The sequence below is a fragment of the Acipenser ruthenus genome, chromosome 23, assembly GCF_902713425.1.
Source record: "Acipenser ruthenus chromosome 23, fAciRut3.2 maternal haplotype, whole genome shotgun sequence".
Taxonomy (NCBI): domain Eukaryota; kingdom Metazoa; phylum Chordata; class Actinopteri; order Acipenseriformes; family Acipenseridae; genus Acipenser; species Acipenser ruthenus.
In genome coordinates, this window is record NC_081211.1 from 16,305,270 (window position 1) to 16,329,086 (window position 23,817).

At 39.8% G+C, this 23,817-nt stretch overlaps 1 protein-coding gene across 1 annotated transcript in view; it reads left to right on the forward strand.

The window, feature by feature from the left end:
• Positions 1–23,817, forward strand: part of LOC117413282 (A disintegrin and metalloproteinase with thrombospondin motifs 2) — a 195,061-nt gene that overhangs the window by 146,581 nt on the left and 24,663 nt on the right. The gene's annotated exons all lie outside the window — the stretch shown is intronic.

Consider the following 23,817-nt stretch of genomic DNA (forward strand, 5'->3'; position numbering starts at 1 on the left):
CAGAGAATTTCGTTTGAAGCATCCATGCATGTTTTTTTATATCCAGTAGACCAATAAAGCGCTTTCATATTTCTTGTAACATATGATACTGAAGATGCCAAAATAAGGTGAAATGAAAGAAAACATCAAACGTACTAGCAACGGTGGTGCAAAGCGATCCAAAACAATGAGTTTGATGTGCTTTTCCTGAATAATTATAGTTAAACAATTTGTTATTTGTTCCCTAGTAATTGTGACCTGGATTAGATGCAGGTGTTGACATCCTTAAAGCTTTGTAAGCATTTCAAACAGCAAGGATTTGATTACCATCACAGGAATATATATATTGCATTATACTAGGGCACAATATACTGTATTGTACTTGTTTGTAATATCACTTGTGTTAATGCCAGCCTTCACTTATTCTCATCATATTAAAATGTCTGGGATGGAATGTAATTGGGACAGGCTGCTGGTAATGTCACTTTATTATCACAATCTGTTAATAACACATGTAATACACCTGCTCTCCACCACACTTCAGGCCTCATTTAATAAATCTAAATGTACTATCCCATTTACTAACAGAGAACGCATTCATTTACCTGCATGGTATTTGTCTAATTTACATACCACAGTGTGCACACTACATGTATCGTGAGCGATAATGTAATGTGCACGATAATGTCAGAGACTTACCCGTGACCACTGTGATATCAAAAGCCCCAGCAGTCCAGGCGTATCTTTTGGTCAGTAGCTTATTGTGAAGGTGGAGGTGGCTTACATTGACTGAAAATGAGCGATCAACAGACACAGCACTCAGCAGGGACAGGCAGAGGCAACGTAAAGTGAAACTGCACTGCTTACCTTTGAATTTTAACATGTATTCCTTGTCTGATGTAATAAAAAGCCTTTTTCCTTTCCCCTTTAATGCATACGGCCCACCCATTAGTTTCTAGAATTGCATTAATGTACTGTATCGTTTTGAAATTCTTTAAAACAACCCGCCTCTTTAATATAACACGCGTATTCAACACGTGCAGTCTGCGTTTATGAGTGACATTCCCATTAAGCCAATCACAGCTCACAGAGGTAGTAAAATAGCCACTCAAATGGTGCACAGGATCCGTTTCCTCAGGCTTGTTTAATCTATTTATTTTACTTTTTAATCTATTTATTTTACTTTGTGTAAAATTTAAAATCTGTGGCAAACAAGTAGTTGGAGATGTCACGGAAGTGAAAGGTGGAAGCGAAACACTGAAGATTACAAAATTGTTAGCCAGATGATTATTTGTTTAATGAATAATTTGGACGGCAAATGTCTGACTTGCAGTGCAACGGTTGCAGTTATGAAAGATTATGAACATACAACGTCACTATGACACGCTGCACAAAGCAACGTATTTTGAGTTTACTGGAAATGAAAGAAGCAATGGAGTCTCAACTAAAGGTTTTTTCTGAAAGTGAGAAGAAAAACTGAAAGTGCTGTGAATTCCATGAACAACACAACCACAGGAAACCTTTAACTTCAAGAAGCCATGGAAAGTTCAGAATTACCTTGAAAGAAACTAGTTGGGATTACAACATATGACTGGACAAAAGAGTGGCCTGGCTAGCAGAGTGCTGGAAAAAATTCAAGAAAGAAATGCAGAAGTACCCATTTTCTTACACCGTATTCTGCATCAACAGACATTATGTGGAAAAGTTGCAGAATTAGAACACTAATGAGCATTGTTGGCATTGTAATGAGCATTGTAATGAGCACTGTTTTCTGGCATCAAGTGTGCCAGAAAAGAAGTGCCAAGCGTCCGGACAGAAGTCATAAAAGACATTTCAAAGCGGTACTGTTTACTAAATCACATTTTCACAGCTTGCAGGTATCTTTTTTTTAGTGCTGTTTGAGGATTCCATTGAAATAAAATACCCCCATTTCCTCCATTATATTACATTTGTGAGATTGAGCTTTTTGTCAGTGTTCTAGGAAAGCTGCTTCTAGTTATAGCTGCCTATTTCTGTATTATAAAATACATTAATTAATATGTTGATTAATTGATTGAAACTGTGCCTGCATACCTATTGATGACTAGGAATTGTACAGTGGAGGTAATGTGTTTTGAGTAGTATATTTGAGTATATTGGCCTACATACAATTTATATAGACATTTTCACATACTATACGATATGTGTGTGTGTGTTATATATATATATATATATATATATATATATATATATATATATATATATATATATATATATATATATATTTATATATATACGTATATATATATTTTTTTTTTACGGTGCGGCCCACCAAGTGAACAGTCTTAACTTAAATGGCCCTTGCTGCCAGATTATTTCATTCAAACAAATTCTCATAACTAAGTAATTCAGCAAGATATATTTCGCATTAGTGAATCAGTGAATCAAAAGAACAAATCTGTTGAATTAATTCACTAACTTAATCAAATTAATCGAATCAGTAAAAAGAATCAAACGGCACATCTCTAGTTTTCAGGCCAGAAAAACAGCACGCCTATCAGTGGTTGGTTAAAGCCTGGTTCCTATACGCTCTAATAAAAGATCACTTTAATGTGCACACTGAAATAATGTCCTTTAGTAAATACCATGTGAATAAGTCATCTCATTATTCTGAGCTGAATGCTCATTTAAATACATTATCATGCATTACCATACAAATCACATATTCATTCTCATTACCTTAGTATGGCTCAATAAAATGAGTGTGCACCATAATATGCACACTATTTCGCGCGATAATGAATAAAATTGAATATTAAATACGAAAATCATTAACGTGCAAAGTAATTGCAGTTATCGCGCCCCATAAAGTTTAGCGCCCTTTCTTAAATAGGCCCTTCGTATAATTTTTCGAGATAAAAACTTAGGTAAGTTGCTGTGCAGTATTGAAATATTAAGAATATTTAAAACATGTTGTACAATATAACATACAGAACACTGCAATGAGTATTCGTACTGCTTTCTATTGTTTAAGTATAATGTACAGTGTAATAGACTGTGTAGTGGGAATACATTTCATCAATCAATACCTAGTTTTAGATTCCATACTACCTACTTTTTGTGTTCCTGGATTTACTGGCAGCTTTGCCCTGTGAAAGCCAGTTGTGTAATCCCTTTATTTTCTTCAGTACAATGTTCACTCATGCTGTGTATAAGTGGTGTCCCTCCCTCTGCTGTGTGCACTGCAGCAGTTGATGCTCTTAGTTACTGATACAGTATATAACACAGGTGCTTGTACAGTATGGTCACACTTACAGTTTTTGATATGTACAAGGACTTCAGTTTTCAATTCCTGGATTCATCGAAAGTTTGAGTAACACTTATAATAATGAATGCTAAATCATATGAATTGTGTTTTGTTTAGACTTTCCCTAATGCGTCTATGAGTACGACTGGCTGCTGGACTAACTAATCCATCTCCTGGGGGAGTTTCCAATCAGCATTAATTACTAGCAGAGTCATTAGCACGTGTAATCTAACTAAGCCATGCACATGTCCTGCACGTAAAGATGTGCTTTACACAGGCGCAGATCACAGAACTGCACTGCACAGTCAACCCCAGCTTTAGTGTGTCTACACTGAACAAGAACGAAACTGCATCAAATCTGGAATAAGCTTCTAGTGTGAACAGATTCTTTAGATTCTACTTGGTGGACCTGCATGATTTCTGGTTTGTTCGTTTCAGTAAGTTACAGTAGATCAAAGCACAGGTGAAATGCATTCAGATGACAATAATAATCATTGTGAAGCTAAAGGTAATGCAAGCGTGCTTGTAGAGAACATATTGCTATGAACCATGCTGAGTTCAAATTTCAAAATGAAATTTCAAGGATGTCAGGAACATGAAAACAAATTATACTAGAATGATAGGTGGGTGAGAGAATTTCATTGTGTTCAGTATGTTCAGTATGTTCAGTAGATTAAGTGGAACAGTTGAAAAGAAGCTGGATAAATTTGGGGACATCATCTACGCATATGGAAGTGAAAGGTTTGGAGTTGAAAAAAGGAAGGAAAAAGTACAAACTATTCCTGGAAAGTCTAGACGGCAGCAGGAGATTGAACGCTTAGTTAGAGAAAGGAGACAGCTGAGGAACCAATGGAGAAGAGCAGAACAAAGTCAGAAGGAGGGACTCAATCTCTTACAAAGGGTCATAAAAGATAAGCTTGCAACATTGCGCAGAGCTGAGCGCCTACGGAAACGCTACAAAAAGAAGGAGCGTGCGAGAGCTAACTTATATAAAGACCCATTCAAATTTGTAAAGAAGTTATTCACCAGTGAGAAGAATGGCACACTAAAAGCATCTAAGGTTGAGCTGGAGAGTTATTTGGAGGAAACACATACAGATTCAAAAAGGCAGGAGCCTATGTCAGTTCCTTCAGACATCCCACCTATCAATCCACCAGAATACCAAATGGAGGACTGTGCAGCTAAGTGGAAAGAAGTAGAGCAAGCTGTGAAAAAAGCAAGGGCTTCATCATCTCCAGGGCCTAATGGAGTTCCGTACAGAGTATACAAGTGCTTCAAGAGTTCTACGAATTCTGTGGAAATTGATGAAAGTGGCATGGGAAAAACAGGTTGTACCAAGAGCATGGCGCCGAGCAGGTGGAGTCTTTATACCTAAAGAAAAAGATTCTACAAGCATCAGTCAGTTTCGTCCCATTTCCCTATTAAACGTAGAAGGCAAGATTTTCTTCAGCATTATTGCTCAGAGATTGTCAGCTTACCTATTAAAGAACTGCTTCATTGACACTTCAATACAAAAAGCGGGCATTCCAGGTTTCCCAGGTTGCTTAGAACACATCAATGTGATCTGGCAACAAATTCAATCAGCTAAAAAGGAGAGGAAGGAGCTCCATGTGACATTCCTGGATTTGACTAATGCATATGGTTCAGTGCCACGTGAACTACTTTGGGCAGCATTTGATTTTTTTCAGTGTACCGATAACAATAACAAATTTAGTGAAAGCCTACTTTGGAGATTTGCAATTCAGTTTTTCAACTTCAGAATTCAGCACTACATGGCAATGCCTAGAGGTTGGAATAATGGCAGGATGCACCATTTCTCCACTGGCTTTTACCATGGCAATGGAAGTAATCATTAGGGCAAATGGGTAGTAGGAGGAGAGCGTTTGGCTTCTGGAACGCGACTACCACCAATTCGAGCATACATGGATGACATGACAACCATGACTACAACAGTAGCCTGCACTAATCGATTATTGGGCAAATTAACCAATAACATTGAATGGGCACGAATGCAATTCAAGCCCACTAAATCAAGGAGCATCTCTATAATTAAAGGCAAAGTATTAGATAAAACATTCTTCATTAATGGTGAGGCAGTGAAGAGTCTTGGGAGATGGTACGACGGGGATCTAAAGGACACAGTTCGTGTGGGAGAAGTTAGACAACAAGCAGTGGAAGGGTTGAAGAGCATAGACAGCTGCGCTCTACCAGGTAAACTAAAACTCTGGTGCTTTCAGTTTGGTCTACTGCCGAGGTTGCTGTGGCCACTGACTGTGTACGAGGTTTCTCTGACAACAGTAGAGAAGCTGGAAGCTTTAATCAGTTCATACGTCAGGAAATGGTTGGGAGTTCCACGCTGCCTCAGCAGAGTGGGACTTTATGGTAAAGGAATACTGCAGCTACCAGTCTCTGCTCTAACCGAGGAGTTTAAGTGCGCCAAGGTCAGACTGGAAATGACATTAGTAGAGTCACGTGACAAATGCGTAAGGGAGGCAGCACCTGTGTTGAAAACTGGAAGAAAGTGGGCGGCAAAGAAAGCTGTGGAAGATGCAAAGGCTGCCCTTCGAATTGGTGATATCATGGGGCAAGTTCAGCATGGAAGAGGGGGTCTTGGTTTCAGTTCAGCTCCTCCTACATGGCACAAGGCAGCCCCAGCTCAAAGGAGGAAGCTGGTAGTCAACGAGGTGCAAAAGCAGGAGGAGAGGATGAGGTGTATAAAGGCCATTTCCCAGGCCAAGCAGGGAGAATGGATGAGATGGGAGAGTGTGGAACAACGCAAGATTGGCTGGCAAGACCTATGGTCAATGGAACAGAGCAGGATCAGTTTCCTCATCAGGTCAACATATGATGTTCTCCCTTCACCACAGAACCTAAACCTCTCGGTAGGAGAGGATCCCTAATGTCCTTTGTGTTCATCACCTGCAACATTAAAGCACATTTTGACAGGATGTAAGGTGGCTCTTAGCCAAGGACGGTTTACTTGGCGCCATGACCAGGTGCTGCGATGTTTGGCCTTAGCATTGGAAGACAAGCGTAACATGACCAATAAGTTGCCACCTGTTCCATCAAAACATTACACACAAAAGACAACATTCCTCCGCCCAGGAGAGCAACCACCAAGAAAAGGTGTTAAAACCAATCCTCGCCCAGGACAACTGGAAGCTGCTAGAGACTGGAAAATGCTGGCAGATGTTGGTCAACGGCTTATTTTTCCACCTGAGATTGCCACCATTAACCTTCGACCAGATATTGTCTTGTGGTCTGGATCAGCACGCCTTGTTCACCTGATAGAGTTAACAGTGCCATGGGAGGATGCTGTAGATGAGGCGTATGAGAGGAAGAAACTGCGGTATGCTCAACTAGCCACTGAAGCGGAACAGCGAGGATGGAGAGTTCGGGTTTACCCAGTGGAAGTGGGTTGTCGAGGATTTGTGGCACACTCTACAACCCGGTTTCTCAGAGACGTCGGATTCAGTGGCCAAGAGTTGCGTCGCACAGTGAAGAACTTATCTGAAGCAGCAGGGAGGAGCAGCAACTGGCTGTGGTTAAGACGGAAAGATTCTGGCTGGGGATCTCAAGCACAATAGAAAGAAAGAAACGCTGATGTACAGGTAAGTAAGCTGGGCTGAGTTGAGTGGGGGACGGAGGGGGTGATGCTGGGACGCCAGAATCACCGTCGAGCCCTCTTGAGGTGTCGTGGGCTAGTCGACGAAACACTGAGGATGGAAGGTGGCCACTTGAAAACCCCAGAGATGTACCCTACTTAGCTCAATCCAGACGGTTGTCATGCTGATGCGCTGGGGAGGCCGCACTATGGTTGATCCCCGGAGCCAGCATCGCAGCCGTTGTGTGTGCTGATGCGCCAGGGAGGCAAAATAAGCTGATCCCTGGAGCCAGCATTACACTTCAGCCATTAACACCAGACAGAAGGATATCTACATCATCATATGGAAGGAAACGTAAATGGATGGAGACACATATGGATCACATTAGTTTACTGTAAAGCTACGTCTTAGTTGGTGCTTATCTTGGCGAGAGCCGAGTTCAAATCAGCATGAAGTTTTAACATCTACTCTCGTGTAATGGAAATCATAAATTATGTAGTCTTCATATTCTTCAAGATTGAACCAAACTGTAACTTTATTAAAAGTCAGGGAACTGTCTGATTAATTTTAGTCCCACTGGATACATACATATGATTTCAGACTGCTAACCGAACTTGTAACTGTAGAGTTATCCTTGGGGAAGTCATCCAGATGGCATTCATTTACATGATGCTCCTCAGCAGGGCTTTTCAGTGTGAGTGATGACCGTTTCTTTGGCTGGAATCCACACTTTTTTTGTATCTTCCATTGCTGATCAAGCAACAGCTGCTGAACCCTGCAGAGTGTTCTCCTTCAACCCTGCCTGTCAGATCCTGGTGGCAGCATCTGTTATCAGCAAAACAATATTTTCTGTTTAGTTTCCTGAGCTTGTAGATGTATGACTTGGTACTGCTGCAAGAAGCAACATGACTATTCAATGATGTCATGACAAGCAGGTTTCATGGGAGGACAAACCTTCTACTGTTACAACTACCGTTGGGGAATGTAAACAAAGTGGACTGTGAGCAAGGTAAAGTACTGCTACAGGCACAGAAGGCTATGCAGGTAGAATGCGGTTTACAAACTCAATTGTGTTAGATTTTAGACTTCAACCAAACATCCTTCAATCTAAATCCAGCATGAAGTGACATGGACGACTGTAAGAATTTATGACAACATATTAATAAAAACAAAAAACTGTTCCAATGATAATTGCAAGAGTGAAGCATTAGCTAGTTGGGAAGACCATACCCAATAATGCATCGCTAAACACTATGCAACTATCCATCTGAATAAGTGTTAAAACAATAATATTCTACAGTACCAGCGAATGGCAAAGAAGATGATCTGCATGAAAGAGCAATACAGTGGCCATACATTTTGACAGCAAAGTGATTAAAAGAAAATATAGAAACGTGACGAAAACAATATAAAAATTGAAATAATTATCATCACAACGAAAATGTTATATCTTGTTTTTCGCTGGTCGACAATGGGCAACAAGATACTTTCCCAGCAATGTGACCATACACACCAGAAGCGACAAATAGGCGATGCGACAAGTTTGAAAACTGCCAGATTGACTAAAACTCAGTGCCTTGACTAAAACTATGACTAAAACTCCGCGCCTTGACTAAAACTATGACTAAAACTCAGTGCCTTGACTAAAATTCAGTGCCTTGACTGAAACTCAGCGCCTTGACTAAAACTATGACTACAACTCAGCGCCTTGACTAAAACTCAGTGCCTTGACTAAAACTATGACTAAAACTCAGTGCCTTGACTAAATCTCAGTGCCTTGACTAAAATTCAGTGCCTTGACTAAAACTCAGCGCCTTGACTAAAACTATGACTAAATCTCAGTGCCTTGACTAAATCTCAGTGCCTTGACTAAAACTCCGTGCCTTGACTAAAACCATGACTAAAACTCAGTGCCTTGACTAAATCTCAGTGCCTTGACTAAAACTCAGCGCCTTGACTAAAACTATGACTAAATCTCAGTGCCTTAACTAAATCTCAGTGCCTTGACTAAAACTCCGTGCCTTGACTAAAACCATGACTAAAACTCAGTGCCTTGACTAAATCTCAGTGCCTTGACTAAAATTCAGTGCCTTGACTAAAACTCAGCGCCTTGACTAAAACTATGACTAAATCTCAGTGCATTGACTAAAATTCAGTGCCTTGACTAAAACTATGACTAAAACTAAGCGCCTTGACTAAAACTATGACTAAAACTCAGCGCCTTGACTAAAACTATGACTAAAACTCAGCGCCTTGGCTAAAACTATGACTAAAACTCAGTGCCTTGACTAACACTATGACTAAAACTCAGTGCCTTGACTAAAGCTATGACCAAAAACTCAGCGCCTTGACTAAAACTATGACTAAAACTAAGCGCCTTGACTAAAACTATGACTAAAACTAAGCGCCTTGACTAAAACTATGACTAAAACTCAGTGCCTTGACTAAAGCTATGACTAAAACTCAGCGCCTTGACTAAAATTCAGTGCCTTGACTAAAACTATGACTAAAACTCCGCGCCTTGTCTAAAACTATGACTGAAACTCAGTGCCTTGACTAAATCTCAGTGCCTTGACTAAAATTCAGTGCCTTGACTAAAACTCAGCGCCTTGACTAAAACTATGACTAAAACTCAGTGCCTTGACTAAATCTCAGTGCCTTGACTAAAATTCAGTGCCTTGACTAAAACTCTGCGCCTTGACTATGACTAAAACTCAGCGCCTTGACTAAAACTATGACTAAAACTAAGCGCCTTGACTAAAACTATGACTAAAACTCAGTGCCATGACTAAAACTATGACTAAAACTAAGCGCCTTGACTAAAACTATGACTAAAACTCAGTGCCTTGACTAAAACTATGACTAAAACTCAGTGCCTTGACTAAAGCTATGACTAAAACTCAGCGCCTTGACTAAAATTCAGTGCCTTGACTAAAACTATGACTAAAACTCAGTGCCTTGACTAAATCTCAGTGCCTTGACTAAAATTCAGTGCCTTGACTAAAACTCCGCGCCTTGTCTAAAACTATGACTAAAACTCAGTGCCTTGACTAAATCTCAGTGCCTTGACTAAAACTCTGCGCCTTGACTATGACTAAAACTCAGTGCCTTGACTAAAACTATGACTAAAACTCAGTGCCTTGACTAAAACTATGACTAAAACTCAGTGCCTTGACTAAAGCTATGACTAAAACTCAGTGCCTTGACTAAAGCTATGACTAAAATTCAGTGCCTTGACTAAAACTATGACTAAAACTCAGCGCCTTGACTAAAACTATGACTAAAACTAAGCGCCTTGACTAAAATTATGACTAAACTCAGTGCCTTGACTAAAACTATGACTAAAACTAAGCGCCTTGACTAAAACTATGACTAAATCTCAGTGCCTTGACTAACACTATGACTAAAACTCAGTGCCTTGTCTAAAACTATGACTAAAACTCAGTGCCTTGACTAAAACTCAGTGCCTTGACTAAAATTATGACTAAAACTCAGTGCCTTGACTAAAGCTATGACCAAAACTCAGCGCCTTGACTAACACTATGACTAAAACTCAGCGACATGACTAAAACTATGACTAAAACTCTGCGCCTTGACTAAAACTATGACTAAAACTCAGCGCCTTGACTAAAACTATGACTAAAACAAAAAAATAATAAAAACCCAAGACATTTCAAATATTTGCCATTTATTTTCTTTAAAAGAGCTCCCAGAAGCTAGATGCATTGGCTCGCATTTGAGTACCAATCAGTGCTGTTCCTATGACTGTTTTCAACTGCAATTTAATTCCTTTAAGTTGACCAGAAGTACAGCATTGAGGTATCTACAATGAACGTTCAATAATATATTCTTCTCCAACAGCTTCAAATAAATAACCAGTAAAAAACCTAATTCACCTTTACCATATTGTGTGCGTTTATCATATAGGAAAATTACCAATTAAATGATTCCATCACAATGAACTCATGCGTTGTCCAGCAGTCAAGCGAAAGTAAAAGCCTTTTGGAACCCCCAGTCATTGACCTGGTAACAGCACAGCTGCTTGGGCTGCAGGGTGAGGCATGCCAATGGGGTTAGAATCCTGTTCACGCCAAGGTGTAGTACATGTCTGCCAGCTCATGGCTGGTTCTTTAGTGACCCCTACTGATCGGGAGGTGGTTGTCTTGACAGCGGGAACAGAGATCTTCAGCCTTCCTAGATTGGTAGGTTACATCAGTGAGCTGACATTCATTGGGCATTTCAAACAGAGAAAACAGAGGTAAAAAGCCTGTTTAGAGAGCCGCATCGCTCCATCTCTTTGTAGTCTCAGTCACGCCTCCACTCCAGTCTGTTAAACTGCGCTGCACCTTACCTTTTCATTGTAAGATATATAAAATAATAGTTCTTGGTTTTTTTGTTCAATGAAGAGAGAAATGTGAAATACAATTTTGAAATACAATTATATTAATAAAATCACAGTGCTAAATATCAAATGGTCACAAGAATAGGAAGAGGGATACAAATCAAAAGTTACAGAAAAAGTGTACCAGAATAGCAATATAATATTGTTCACTAAAAACTAAAGTAGTTTTTGGATATGTTTTCATTCTTTTTAGATTTTGTGAAACCTTGGTAAAAGATGCAACAGCAATTGCACTTGTTTTTACCACCATTCAAATCAATCAGTTCAGTCTCAAAACCTCCTCATTCATGTTAAACTCCTTAACTGCCATTTCCCAGGCGGGTACTCAGAATTATCACTGTGCCTTTTAAAATGGGAAATATGTACTATACATCATGATTAAAACTGAAATAATAAAATAACCAACACTCCAATCCAGGACTGTAAGGGAGACATCATTTCCAATAGAAGCAGTTCTTGAGATTCATTGTTTGCACACCTCTCTTACTCGTGTATCCATAACAAGTATATATCATTAAATTACAAGCATTCTGGCTGCTAAGGGCCATGTTATCACATCTGTTTAAACCAGCTCTCATTACAGAAAGGTGCTACTGAGAAATGTACAAATAATGAAGCTTCTTCAGCGAGGAATAGTCAGCACGTGACCCTTCCTCTTCTTGCTGTGTGAAAGCATTTCAGTTGGTCTCTTAACAAGGTTTAAGCATAGCAAAATATCTCGGAGAGAAAGAGAAAATAATTGGCAATTGCATGGCATTCAGAAGTATATAGCAATGTAATTAAATACTGTAGTGCAGTGTGGAGTAGTGGTTAGGGCTCTGGACTCTTGACCGGAGGGTTGTGGGTTCAATCCCCAGTGGGGGACACTGCTGTTGTACCCTTGAGCAAGGTACTTTACCTAGATTGCTCCAGTAAAAACCCAACTGTATAAATGGGTAATTGTATGTAAAAATGATGTGATATCTGTATAATGTGAAATAATGTATAATGTGATATGTTGTAACAATTGTAAGTCGCCCTGGATAAGGGCGTCTGCTAAGAAATAAATAAATAATAATAATATAGTTTTAACACCTGGGTTGACAGTGTTGTTTCCAGTATCTGAGGCATTGAATAGACATGCACTGTATGATGAAACATTTGTCTTCTACCTCTGCTTTTAAATATTAACAAGAGGACCAACCTTGGCTAACATTTAAAGACAAAGAGACTCCAAATGCACTGAAGAGACTTCCAGGCACTGTCAGAGGTCTGGGGGAGGCTCAAAGCTTGTTACTCCAAATCGTTTAGAGCACCTTTCTTCTTCTGAAAGGAAACATCAGTCATACTACTAATGAAAACACATTTATTACAAGTGTAATGTTGTTAATATTGTTCAGTGAGGCAGAGATTGTGTAGAGCAATTTGAATGTAAGCGCAACATTAAGAACATGGAAGTGTGATTATCGGATTATAGACAAATGCAATCCACAATGTGTATAGGAGGCTAGGGCCCATGTTCATAAAACTTACCGATTCCTTTATCGTGCCAGTAATAGTGTTTAACATGACAGTATTTCATCATGTGATGTATAAACCATTTACCGTCAAAAAACATCACTCATCGTGACGTTACAATAATGTGCCCTTAGAGACCTATTTTCTCATTAACATATTATTAGTCTGATTCATAAATCTGTATTGTGCCGTTAATTGATCCTCACCGGCATCATAATTAACACGTGCCTCAGACCAGACGGAGAATGAGATATGTCTTAACGTTTAGAAACATGTATTTAAGTCAATAGTAATAATAAAAACGTCTATGTTTAATTATCCAATAATACCGGAATGTTTTTGGAATTTAAGTATTTTGTTATTAAATTTTGTGGGCTGTACATCAAGAGGAGGCGATACAGTGCTCATCCGTTATAACGTGCCTCGTTATAGTGCAGAATCGGTTATAACACAGTAGGGTCGTGGCTCCCATTTGCTCCATAATGCCATTACAGTAGCCCTTTTATACTCGTTATAAGGCGGAACACAAATAGCACGGTCTTGTAACTATGGCTTCCCACTACAGCGTTATAAAGGGTGAGCACTGTATCTTGGAACATGATCCAGAAGAGTGAGAAGACCCCACAGTTTTGTTTACAGTCTGACGTTGATCTTGCAAGCACTTCTGGCAGTATATGATCTCTTTTTACAGTACCAACCGCATTAACCCCATCAACTATCTCCTGCCACATTTGTTTAGCCACAGGACCTTGTATTTCCGTAAAGCTGATCTGTATTGACAAGTACGTCTAATTTAATAATGCCAGTTACTGGGGAGTGAATGCAGGTTTTCTTAACCTCTCTCGTGTCAAGCACATTTTAGTACAGCAGTCCCTTGCTATATAGACACTGTTATGCCGTACATTCTGATATGCCTGATATGCCCCCGATCATAATCAATTTAGTGTGCCGCTAGGATTCTGCCTGTGAGAAACCCCTGCCTGCGGGAACCGCAGTTCATCACAATAGTTTAGAAAGAGTTTAACCATATTTAACATTATCCAAGTGTTAAATGATTAGACTAAATGTTTAACCATTGTCAAATAAAAGTGTTCGCTTTAGTGATTACATGGAATAAGTGGTGTAAGCCAATTTATTTCATATTCAACATTTTCACACAGTCTTTTAGATATACAATTAAATGCTGCACTCATACAGTCTTACACACAGATAGGAGCTGTGGCAGTCATTTCTATTAAACACACATGCAGTCTTACACACAGATAGGAGCTTTTGCAGTCATATATATTAAAAACAAGTAATCGGGGGGGGGGGGGGGGGTCTTATGATTTGTTTTCTGACTGGTAAGCAACCTACCCAAAGTGTTCAAGTGATCAATGCTAAAGTTTAAATATTTAGGAAATTAAATGGAAAACTAACCAACACATTATACAATAGGTCTCCTTCTTAGGAAGGTTGTTACTTGATATGCCTATGTTAAAAATATCGTCTCTTTTAGTGCTTCTTGTAAACAGTTATTAGTATAACTAAATTTGAAGCAGAAGGACCCACTGTTTTGTGGTGATTTAGTTGCATCAGAGTTCAAAGGTGTGGAAGCTTGCGTCTATTCAGCTGCGTTTGGGAATGTAAACAAACTAGGCTATTAACAAAGTGGTTAACAAAGGCTACTTTTGCTTAAAAAAAAAATACAAAGAATGTTAAAGTAATTGTAGCTAACAAAATAGTTCCATCAATTTTACCCACCATGCACATTCATTCATTATATACGTCTCAAATAAAGAACATAAGAACATTTCCAAACGAGAGGAGGCCATTCGGCCCACCAATGCTCGTCCAGTTCCTAGTAGCTGATTGATACAGAACTTTGTCAAGCCGGGTCTTACAGGATCCCAGTGATTGTTCTTCAACATGACTAGGTAGCCCATTCCATCCCCTCACCACTCTGTGTGAAGAAGTATCACTACCTCTCCTCAGTCTATCTCCACTTCATTTCCAACTGTTTCCTCTGGTCCTGGTTTCTGTGCTGCTCTTAAAGTAATGGTTTGGGTTAACTCCTGCCACTAAGAAGTCAGCTGATTCTCCTAGTCACTGACATGCTCAGTAATATTCTTTGAACCAGAAGACACTGCTGGTATGAAATGACCTTGGATTATTCTACCAGATGTCTATTTTAATATGAGCATACATGTTTGCTATAACATTATGTTGCTAATCGAAGTGAAAAATGGGTAAGATTTATAGAATTCTTGTGTTAGCTACAATTCATTTAAGAAGGTGAATCAGAACAAAAGGTTGCTAGAATTGAGTTATCAGTGCCCTGATGAATATCCAGAGACTTATCCTTCAGTGAGCTGTTTATAGAAGGTACTGTAAGCAGTGATTCTGAGCAAGGCACCCCGCGAAGTGAAGTGAAAGAGTGGGAGCAATAACATTTTTCTTCTGGAAGACTTCAAAAGCAGACAAGAAGCAGCTGTGGGATTATGAGTTTAATCAAGTCTGCAGTTTTTCTTTCTGGAGCAATTTGTCTCAATTAACATTCCTTAACCCTGGCAGTAGAGTAGTATATGTGTAGTGTGAACTGGTCTGTTTAAACCCACAAGTACCTGCTGGTGATTTCATTACAAGCCTATAACAAACTGACTATGAAGAATTACTGCTGCAGAGTTTCAGCTAGATCTTTGTATTCTATCAAACAGAAAATATCAAGAACATGATGAATCTCTCATGATGAAGGAGGCGGTTAGTTGTGTCCCTCCAATGTGTAATCACTAAAGATCTGCACCTTTTGGTTTCTTTTGTATTGTACTTTGCTAATCATTCCCTGTACTGTACTGTAGGTAACATTGCCTGAATTGAAACTGATATATTATCCATGACTAGTACTAAATGTATACATACTAAAGAAAGTTCAAAGACAAACGTTTTGACTAGAAGTCTTTTTTCATGCCTTCAATGGACGTAATTTGTGAAAGTGACAATTATGTACTTAACAGTATTCCACAGGAAGTGATAAGGTAGAGTACCAGGAAGCAGCAACAGCTACTTTTAACTTTTATTAAATATGTAGACATCCTGAAATATTGTAAAAAAAAAAAAAAAAAAAAAAAAAGAGCCAAAAGATATTTAACACCAGACAAAGGGGGACCTGTAATGTTAATAAGAGGGAAGAGAATGGATTTTAAACCCTTGGGTAGCACTTCAATATGCCTCATTTTTCATATTCACTTCTGTGTAAGTTTGTGAACTTTTTGATGCTCCCTTGAGGTCTAGGACATGTCAAGTCCTTCCTCCGGTGAGGGAAGTGCTTCAGGCTGCTTGCCGGGCTTATAAATATTGGATGCTGTCTGAGGCATGCAACAAGAACACACCTTTTGATCCCTTTGAACTAGAAGACTTAAGATAACTGCTGGTGTGCATGCATTAAACTCCTCTGTCGATTTGCATACTCAGCACTCAGACCTGTCACATGAGAGAGCTAGAAGGCTACTAAGTTTGCGATCAGATGTGTCCTTCCGAATTTGTCTCTAGCGGTTGAGAGCAAATTGCGTGCATTAGAGGGATTCTGTATGAATATTGCAGGGGCCTTCATCGTCCTTATTACGATTAAAAGAGTTCTACCCAAGCCTTTCAAATCCCTTTTCTTATCTCTTATTAGCATCAGCAACATTATCAGATGTGCTTTCTTTGTTGTTTGCAACAATACAAACTGTATACAAACAGGACAGGGCATTGAGATGCTGTAGATCTGTCCTGATGAAATGCTTTCTAATAATAATAATCAAAGCCAGTGTGTGCCTTGTACATTTCAGAATGAAGTGGCTATTGCTTTATTTTTGCATCCCCAAAACAATCCAACACTCCTCTTAAAGCAGAACCCGGCCTAGAAGTACAAAGACAAATTGATTTGCTTGATAATTTGATTCATGTGACGTTTCCTGTGATCGATAGTGCTGAATCAAGCGCAGCATTTAGATCCTCATCAAAACATCTAAATCTGGTTGCTTTTGGAAATTTAACTCACAGTTTAAATTGCATTTCACATTTTAAAATGATCTGCGTGTACAGTGTTGCACTACAAAGGGACACTAAAAACTGGTAAACAGTGAGTCAGTATGTAAGGTTTTTACCAAATGATTCAAATTCAGATACCTACAAATATGTATACTTGTGAATCATTTGAAATACATAACAACAATCTATCTACACCTATTTGTAGGGATGTATATTTAAAGAAAGTTATAGTTAAATGCCAGTAGCCATCAGAAGTATCTAATAGATTATAATGTGTACTTTGTAGAAAAGAGATTCACTAAATGGTGAAAATAAAGTAATGAGGTGATTTTTTTTTATTGTATTTAATTATTACTTTTTGTGTATTACTTTATTTATGTTGAGTCTACATTTTGTGGCTGGAGGACTAAATTACAGGTAAGCAGACAAGTCGTACAAAACTACAGGCCTTAGTTATAGTATACATTTTTTCAATATCTATCTTTTCTTAATAACTTACAATAAAATAACGTACGTAATGTAATTGTTGAAGCTGTTGATGAAAGCAGTATTTGCGTGCAGTTCCATTTCAAGTATGAAATATAACAATTAAGTTGTGGGTACTTACCTCTGAAGACCCGAAACCTGAATAAGATATATCAAAGCTGCTCGCAGAGCCTGTGAAGCATGGCCTGCACTGCACTCACAGATCTCAGCGCCATGTTTCCTTTCAAGACTGACCTGACCGGAGAGCCTGGTTCAGATAAGTACTTAATATTAAGCGATATTCGTACGCTGTGTCAGTATTCTAATTTTGCATATATTGTGCACTACAGCCTGTGGCCTTGTGCCCTGCGTGAAGCCAGCGGCTTGGGTCGCTCCTTCCCAGGGATCCAACGACATAAGTCGGCTGACTTTGTGCTCTCCCCCCAGGCTGCATAGCTCCAGCTGGAATTAATTTATTTTCTCTTTTAAAAAATATGAGACATTTATATTATTAACTGTAATTGCTTAATTACTGTTTTTTGTGGAGAAACTTTTTTTTGGCGCTCCGCGTGGAGTGCAGGATGTGCCCTATAGCGTGTAGGCCACCGGTTCGAATCCAGGCTATTCCACTGCCAACTGTGGATGGGAACTCCCAGGGAGCGGCACACAATTGGCCGCGCGCCAACCGGGGTGGGGGAGGGCTTAGGTCGGCCAGGGTGTCCTTGGCTCACCGTGCACCAGCGACCCCTGTAGACTGGCCAGGCGCCTGCGGGCTTGCCTGTAAGCTGCCCAGAGCTACGTTGTCCTCCGACGCTGTAGCGCTGGGTTGGCTGCATGGCGGGCCTGCAGAGTGAAAAGAAGTGGTCAGCTGACGGCACTCCTGAGTCAGCACAGGGGTTGTGAGCTGAGCCTAAAATACAATTGGACATTTCAAATTGGGAGAAAAATGGGGTAAAATCAATTGGCAAAAGAAGAAAAGTCACCGTCCCAAGCGATCAGCGGACTCAGAGCAACTGGAAAAGCTCTGGGCAGCTGTTTCCCACCAATTAACGGTTCTGCGGAATTACTGCGAGAATGTTCGGCGCCGCCGCCTCTGAGGAGGTGGGCGAACAGTTCCCGTTGGAGGACGTGGAATCTGACAGTACTTCCACGGCAGTTAAGCTCTCCCTGTTGGCAGAGCTTCTACCGCTGATCAAGAGGGCAACTGCAGTCTTGCAAGTGCCCTAGCCTACAGAAGGCAAAACAAGGTAGTCCATCTTTGAGGATGAGCCTACCATCTCTCCCGTGTCCCCCCAGTTCACCAGGAATATATGTCCTGGGGTCATTCGGCTACAGCTCCTGCTGTTCCCCGGTCGATGGACACCCTTGGTTTGTTGGGACAGCCGCCGGTGGAGGCTTCAATTGCCGCTTTGTTCCAGGCGCCTAATTTACCACTCCTGTCCCAACAAGCCAAGTTATGAAGGGCATTGTTTCTCACTGGAGGCTAAACGCGGTGCTTGATGCACTCATGAAGCCTCCATTTGAGCCCATGCATTCAGCTGAACTGAAATATTTATCACTCAAAGCGGCTTTCTTGCTTGCTATCACCGTGAAGCGGGTGAGTGAGATGCATGCATTGTCCAATGCAAAATTCTGCTTAATTTGTACAAGGTCCTGCCTCCAACCAGTCAACTCTTACAACACAGGCATAGAGGTGAGTTTCTCCCTCATTTTTTTGCCCTAGCTACTGTTACTGGGGTTCCGTATGGTAACGCACAGGGCAGCCTCTCGGCTTAGCCTTGTAGCATTCCAGTCATTCTGCAAAATTGCTATTGCGACGGCTTTGGTACACTCACCCATGTGGTAATGGTTACATTTTGCACTTGAACTTAAAAAGAAATAATCTTCCCTGAACTCAAATAGAAACTGAGAAAGGTGAAGGATTGTTTATTTCTGTTTTCTCAAAGCTGGGTGAAACACGCATTTTTCAAATGAAATGTCAGGCAGGTGATGATAATGTCACGTATAGCTGTCATTATTACATTTACAGAAGCAAGTGCCTTCCTGTCCAGTGAAGACAGACTTTAATTTGAATGTGGTGCTTCCAGAAATCCTCACTGAACTTGATGGCTCCCTTTCCTACCCTGTCAGTGTGTGTGTGTGTGTGTGTGTGTGTAAAGCCGGAAGTAGGGGGTCGTTTCAGTGCGAGGATAGCTTGTTGTTAATGTTCGCTGCATTATTAATCAATCCCTAATGGCCTCCTGCCTCCCCTGACCTGCAGGGCCTCATCAGTTATACAGGGCCTGAAACTGAACTCATTCAAATAATTTAAGCACACATTGGCCAAACGGAGAGATACTCCACAAAAAAATAAAAAAAGGATATTAGAATAACCCACCCTAGCACTGAATAGAGTTCAGTCAATTCAAAACGGTGATAGCCACCAACCTCAGCCGCTTAACAGGATGCGTTAAGTAACTGAGCGGCTCAGAGTGTGACTTTCTCTGCTCACTCGGATCACTGATGGAATCTGCTCTGTTGCTATGATGTGATATAAAATTTACAGTTTATATTTGCTTAAATGAAAATATACCATTGACTGTATTTCTAAAATAGATTTTGACAAACTCATCTCATACCAAAGAATGCCATTTGGTAAGCTAAATCCCCTGCTGTGTAGGTTTATGTAAACATAATTTATTCCACTGACGACTAATTCATCTAATTAATTCATTAGAATGATAACTATGGGACTTATATGATTTATTTTGGTACTGCATTGTGTGAAATCACATCAGGAAAATATAAATGTGATTATCAAGTAAAAATGACCTTTATGACCCTTTTGTTCAAATGAAGATGGGAGTGAACTTATGATGTAATCTTGCTGACAATCAAAATAGCCAATCATTGAAATAATAATGAGAAATATTCTAATGAGAACTCTTCTGTGATTCGATAACCTTGACCATGTCCTGCGCATTTGCAATGTTAGAAAAATGCTTGCAGCATGGAAAATCGATCTCTCTCTCAAACAAATCAAAAGACAATACTACTCTTGGAAAAGCCACACAGAAACATCTATGTGTGTACAATTGGACTGAATCGCTGAAGACTCAACAACAGCTCTCAACATGCTAACTTCAAGGAATGAAAACTAAAACGCAGCTGCTGGCCAACAAGAAAATGACTTCTTGAAGAAAAGATCTGAATTCAAACAATGAATAAAAATACGTTGTTGCTACTAAATCTAAAAGTATGCTAAAATAAATGAAGTTACTTAATTCCCAAGTGGTTTTTAAATCTACTCGAATTGGCGCTTCCTGCTCCATTGTGGGACATGGAGTCCTGAAGAAAAAGCCATCTTGTTTTTTTTCAGAAATCCTTTAACTGAAGAAGACTACAAACTGAAGACAGGTTTCTAAACTGAAACACTTTTTAACCATGAGGAGAAAGCTATATACAGTAATTCTTCATTGCGAGACTCTTTCAACTTTCTTTTCATGTAAGAATTAGTAGCGAAACAACTTATGAATTTCTATGGTGCATAAATCGATTATATGATTAATTCTGTTTAAATTGAACATGAAGTAATATTAATCTTGATGAATTACATGAATGCTGAATATATTTAGAATCTTAATTACAATATATGGTTAATTTGTCTTGAACATACTTCGGATAATCGTTGATTATACATTGAAAATGAATTACTACAATCTAATACAATCTTGTGGCAAAGTGCCCCGCCCCTGTGTGCATTTGTGTGTTCTGTGTTGTATATATGCGTGCGTATGTTAATGTTGGTGTATAGATTGGTACACGGGATATAAACGGGTCTGTGTTTCACGTGTGTTTAAAGTGTATAATTATATTTAGGCACGAGGATGGCACATCACTTCACGTGCAGATAAAATGTGTATAATGTGTGGCACGGGGTTGCACGTAATGAATTCACGTGCTGGGATTCAAGTGAGTAATTAATTAGTAATTGAATCCCAGCACAACAGTATATATAGATGCACAGTGTCACTCAGTCGTGGTTAGGTGTTCGGAAGAGGAGAACGGGAGAGAGAGAGAGAGAGAGAGGAGAGTTAAGTTAAGTTAAAGATCGTAAAAGTGAAGATAAGTGTGTGTACTCACCGTGTTTGTTTGTCTCCGAGCACCGTTTGTGTTTAGTGCGTTTTGTTTGTCTTTTTACTTTGGCGTATAGTGCCGTGTCCCGTGTTTTGTGCTGTTTTCAACCCTTTTATTTGTTAATAAACGCTGAGTGCAGCCATTGCACTCAGCTCATCATCAACCACTGTCTTTGTTTTGAATTCCTGTCTGGTCTGACGCCACCCACTCTGGCCGTCTTTGTGACAAATCTACTCTTATTTTTGTAACTTTTCAAATAAAAGAAGGTATTTACTTTCAACAAGATTTGTCATTTTGTTTTTGTATGTTGAATCAAGCACTGATATATGGGCAGCAGTGTGGAATAGTGGTTAGGGCTCTGGACTCTTGACCCGGAGGGTCGTGGGTTTAATCCCAGGTGGGGGTCACTGCTGCTGTACCCTTGAGCAAGGTACTTTAACTAGATTGCTCCAATAAAAACCCAACTGTATAAATGGGTAATTGTATGTAAAAATAATGTGTAAAAAATAATATAATTGTATGTAAAAATAATGTGATATCTTGTAACAATTGTAAGTCGCTCTGGATAAGGGCGCCTGCTAAGAAATAAATAATAATAATAATAATAATAATAATAATAACAATAATAATAATAATAATAATAATAATATGATAACATTGAATTGAATCAAATTGGAAAGGGCTGGGTGGGGCACTTCGCAGGGGTCATCAGGTGGGCACCTCCCGTCTTTGGTGTTTCGTCGACCAGCCGACGACACCCCAGGAAGGCTCGACAGTGATGCTGGCGCCCCAGCACCACTCCCCTCCATTCGCAACCCAACCCAGACCAGTTTACTTACCTTAGCCATCCATTCCTTTTCATTGATGTTAACTTCCTCCATCACCTCACTTTTGAGGTCTCCTATCGGCCTCTTTCCTCCTCAACCAGAGCCAGTTGCTACTTCTCTCTGCCTCCTGGGATAGAGCCTTCACCATATGCTGCAATTTCTGTCCACTGAATTCAGTACCTCTGAGAAGCCAGGTCATGGAATGTGCGATGAATCCCTGACAACCCACCTCTACTGGATAAATCCAGACTCTCCACCCACGCTGATCCACTTCAGCGGCTAACTCAGCATACCAAAACGATGTTTTTCAACGTATTGCTAATGTAGGTCTCTTGATTGGCTAAGCTACAAAGGAATATATGTATTGTGCACAGCTTGATTAACACAAACAAAAAACAAGCATTCTGAGTATTGAGTTTGCAGCTCAGAGCTAAACGTCCAGCTGAACTTCTCAGTGTTCAACTCGTCAAACAGGAAACAAATGGCATTTCTAAATCTCTGGAGTGGAATGTTAAATTACCAGGTGAAATGTGAATGTTGTTCTCTCCTTTGTGAGAAACATGAAGGGAATCCTGATCATTTCTCCAACTGCACACCATTGGGAGCCTGCTGACTTTTGGACAGGGAGCTGCTAGATGGACGATGGGGCAGTGGGGAGATTCTACTGGTGATCCATGCTGTGTAGCAGGGAGAGGCTCTTTTCATTTTTTTCTAATTAATATGTAAGCTCATTGCAGTGTGGAGAGAGCTGTAATTGCTTGCAACCCAATGCACTGCAGGGCAAGAGCTGCATAATGTATTCTCATTATGTTGAGTCCAAATGGTCTTGTGCTCTAGAGTTAGGTTGTAAATCTTCTCTTAATCAGCTCCCATGCTCTTTTCATTTGAACCCTTATGGTTTAGTTTTCATTCTGAGTGCAGTTTCTAAACAGTCTCCAGCTCTGCAAGTCTGTACAAGGAAGTTAGCCTTTGGTCCCCCCATGCAGTACTTTCTAAAATGCAATACAGTGAAACCTCTATTATCCAAACTAATTGAGAAGAAATATTTGTTTGGATAACCAACTTACTGTAAAGCTGTTTATATGACATTCCCAGTCAAGACACCCCAAGAAAGAATTACTACACAGGCACTATTCAATATATATTGTACAAACTGCACTGTTAATACTAGAGATATGTGCAACAAGGGCAGAAGAGCACAGCATGATAGGATAACAGAGGTGTTTTTATAAAGACGTAGTTCAAATGATCACTATTTTGTAGTGAGGTGACTAAAGCTGAGCACAGTATTCGAAGTGGGGTCTTAGTAGAGTGATACATAATCTTCTCAAGCTTCCCTAACCCTGTAGAGTATTCCTGACATCGCGCCAGTCACATTACAGAACTTAATTTACACATTGCTGGACTTCTCCACTGCAGCCTTGCTGGTGGTTCTGCACAGATGGATGTGTCTCAGAACTGTGGCTGTTTCATCTGGGGCTTTCTACTGAAGTTGTTGGTTGCTTAGCAACTGGTGGCAGCATACATGAAATGCAATAGGCTTTAAATGAAAAGTTGGATCTTCAATTTCAGTCTGACTTGCGCTCTGTGCTGATCTTTCAGTGCACCTTATTTTATTCTAAACCAGTC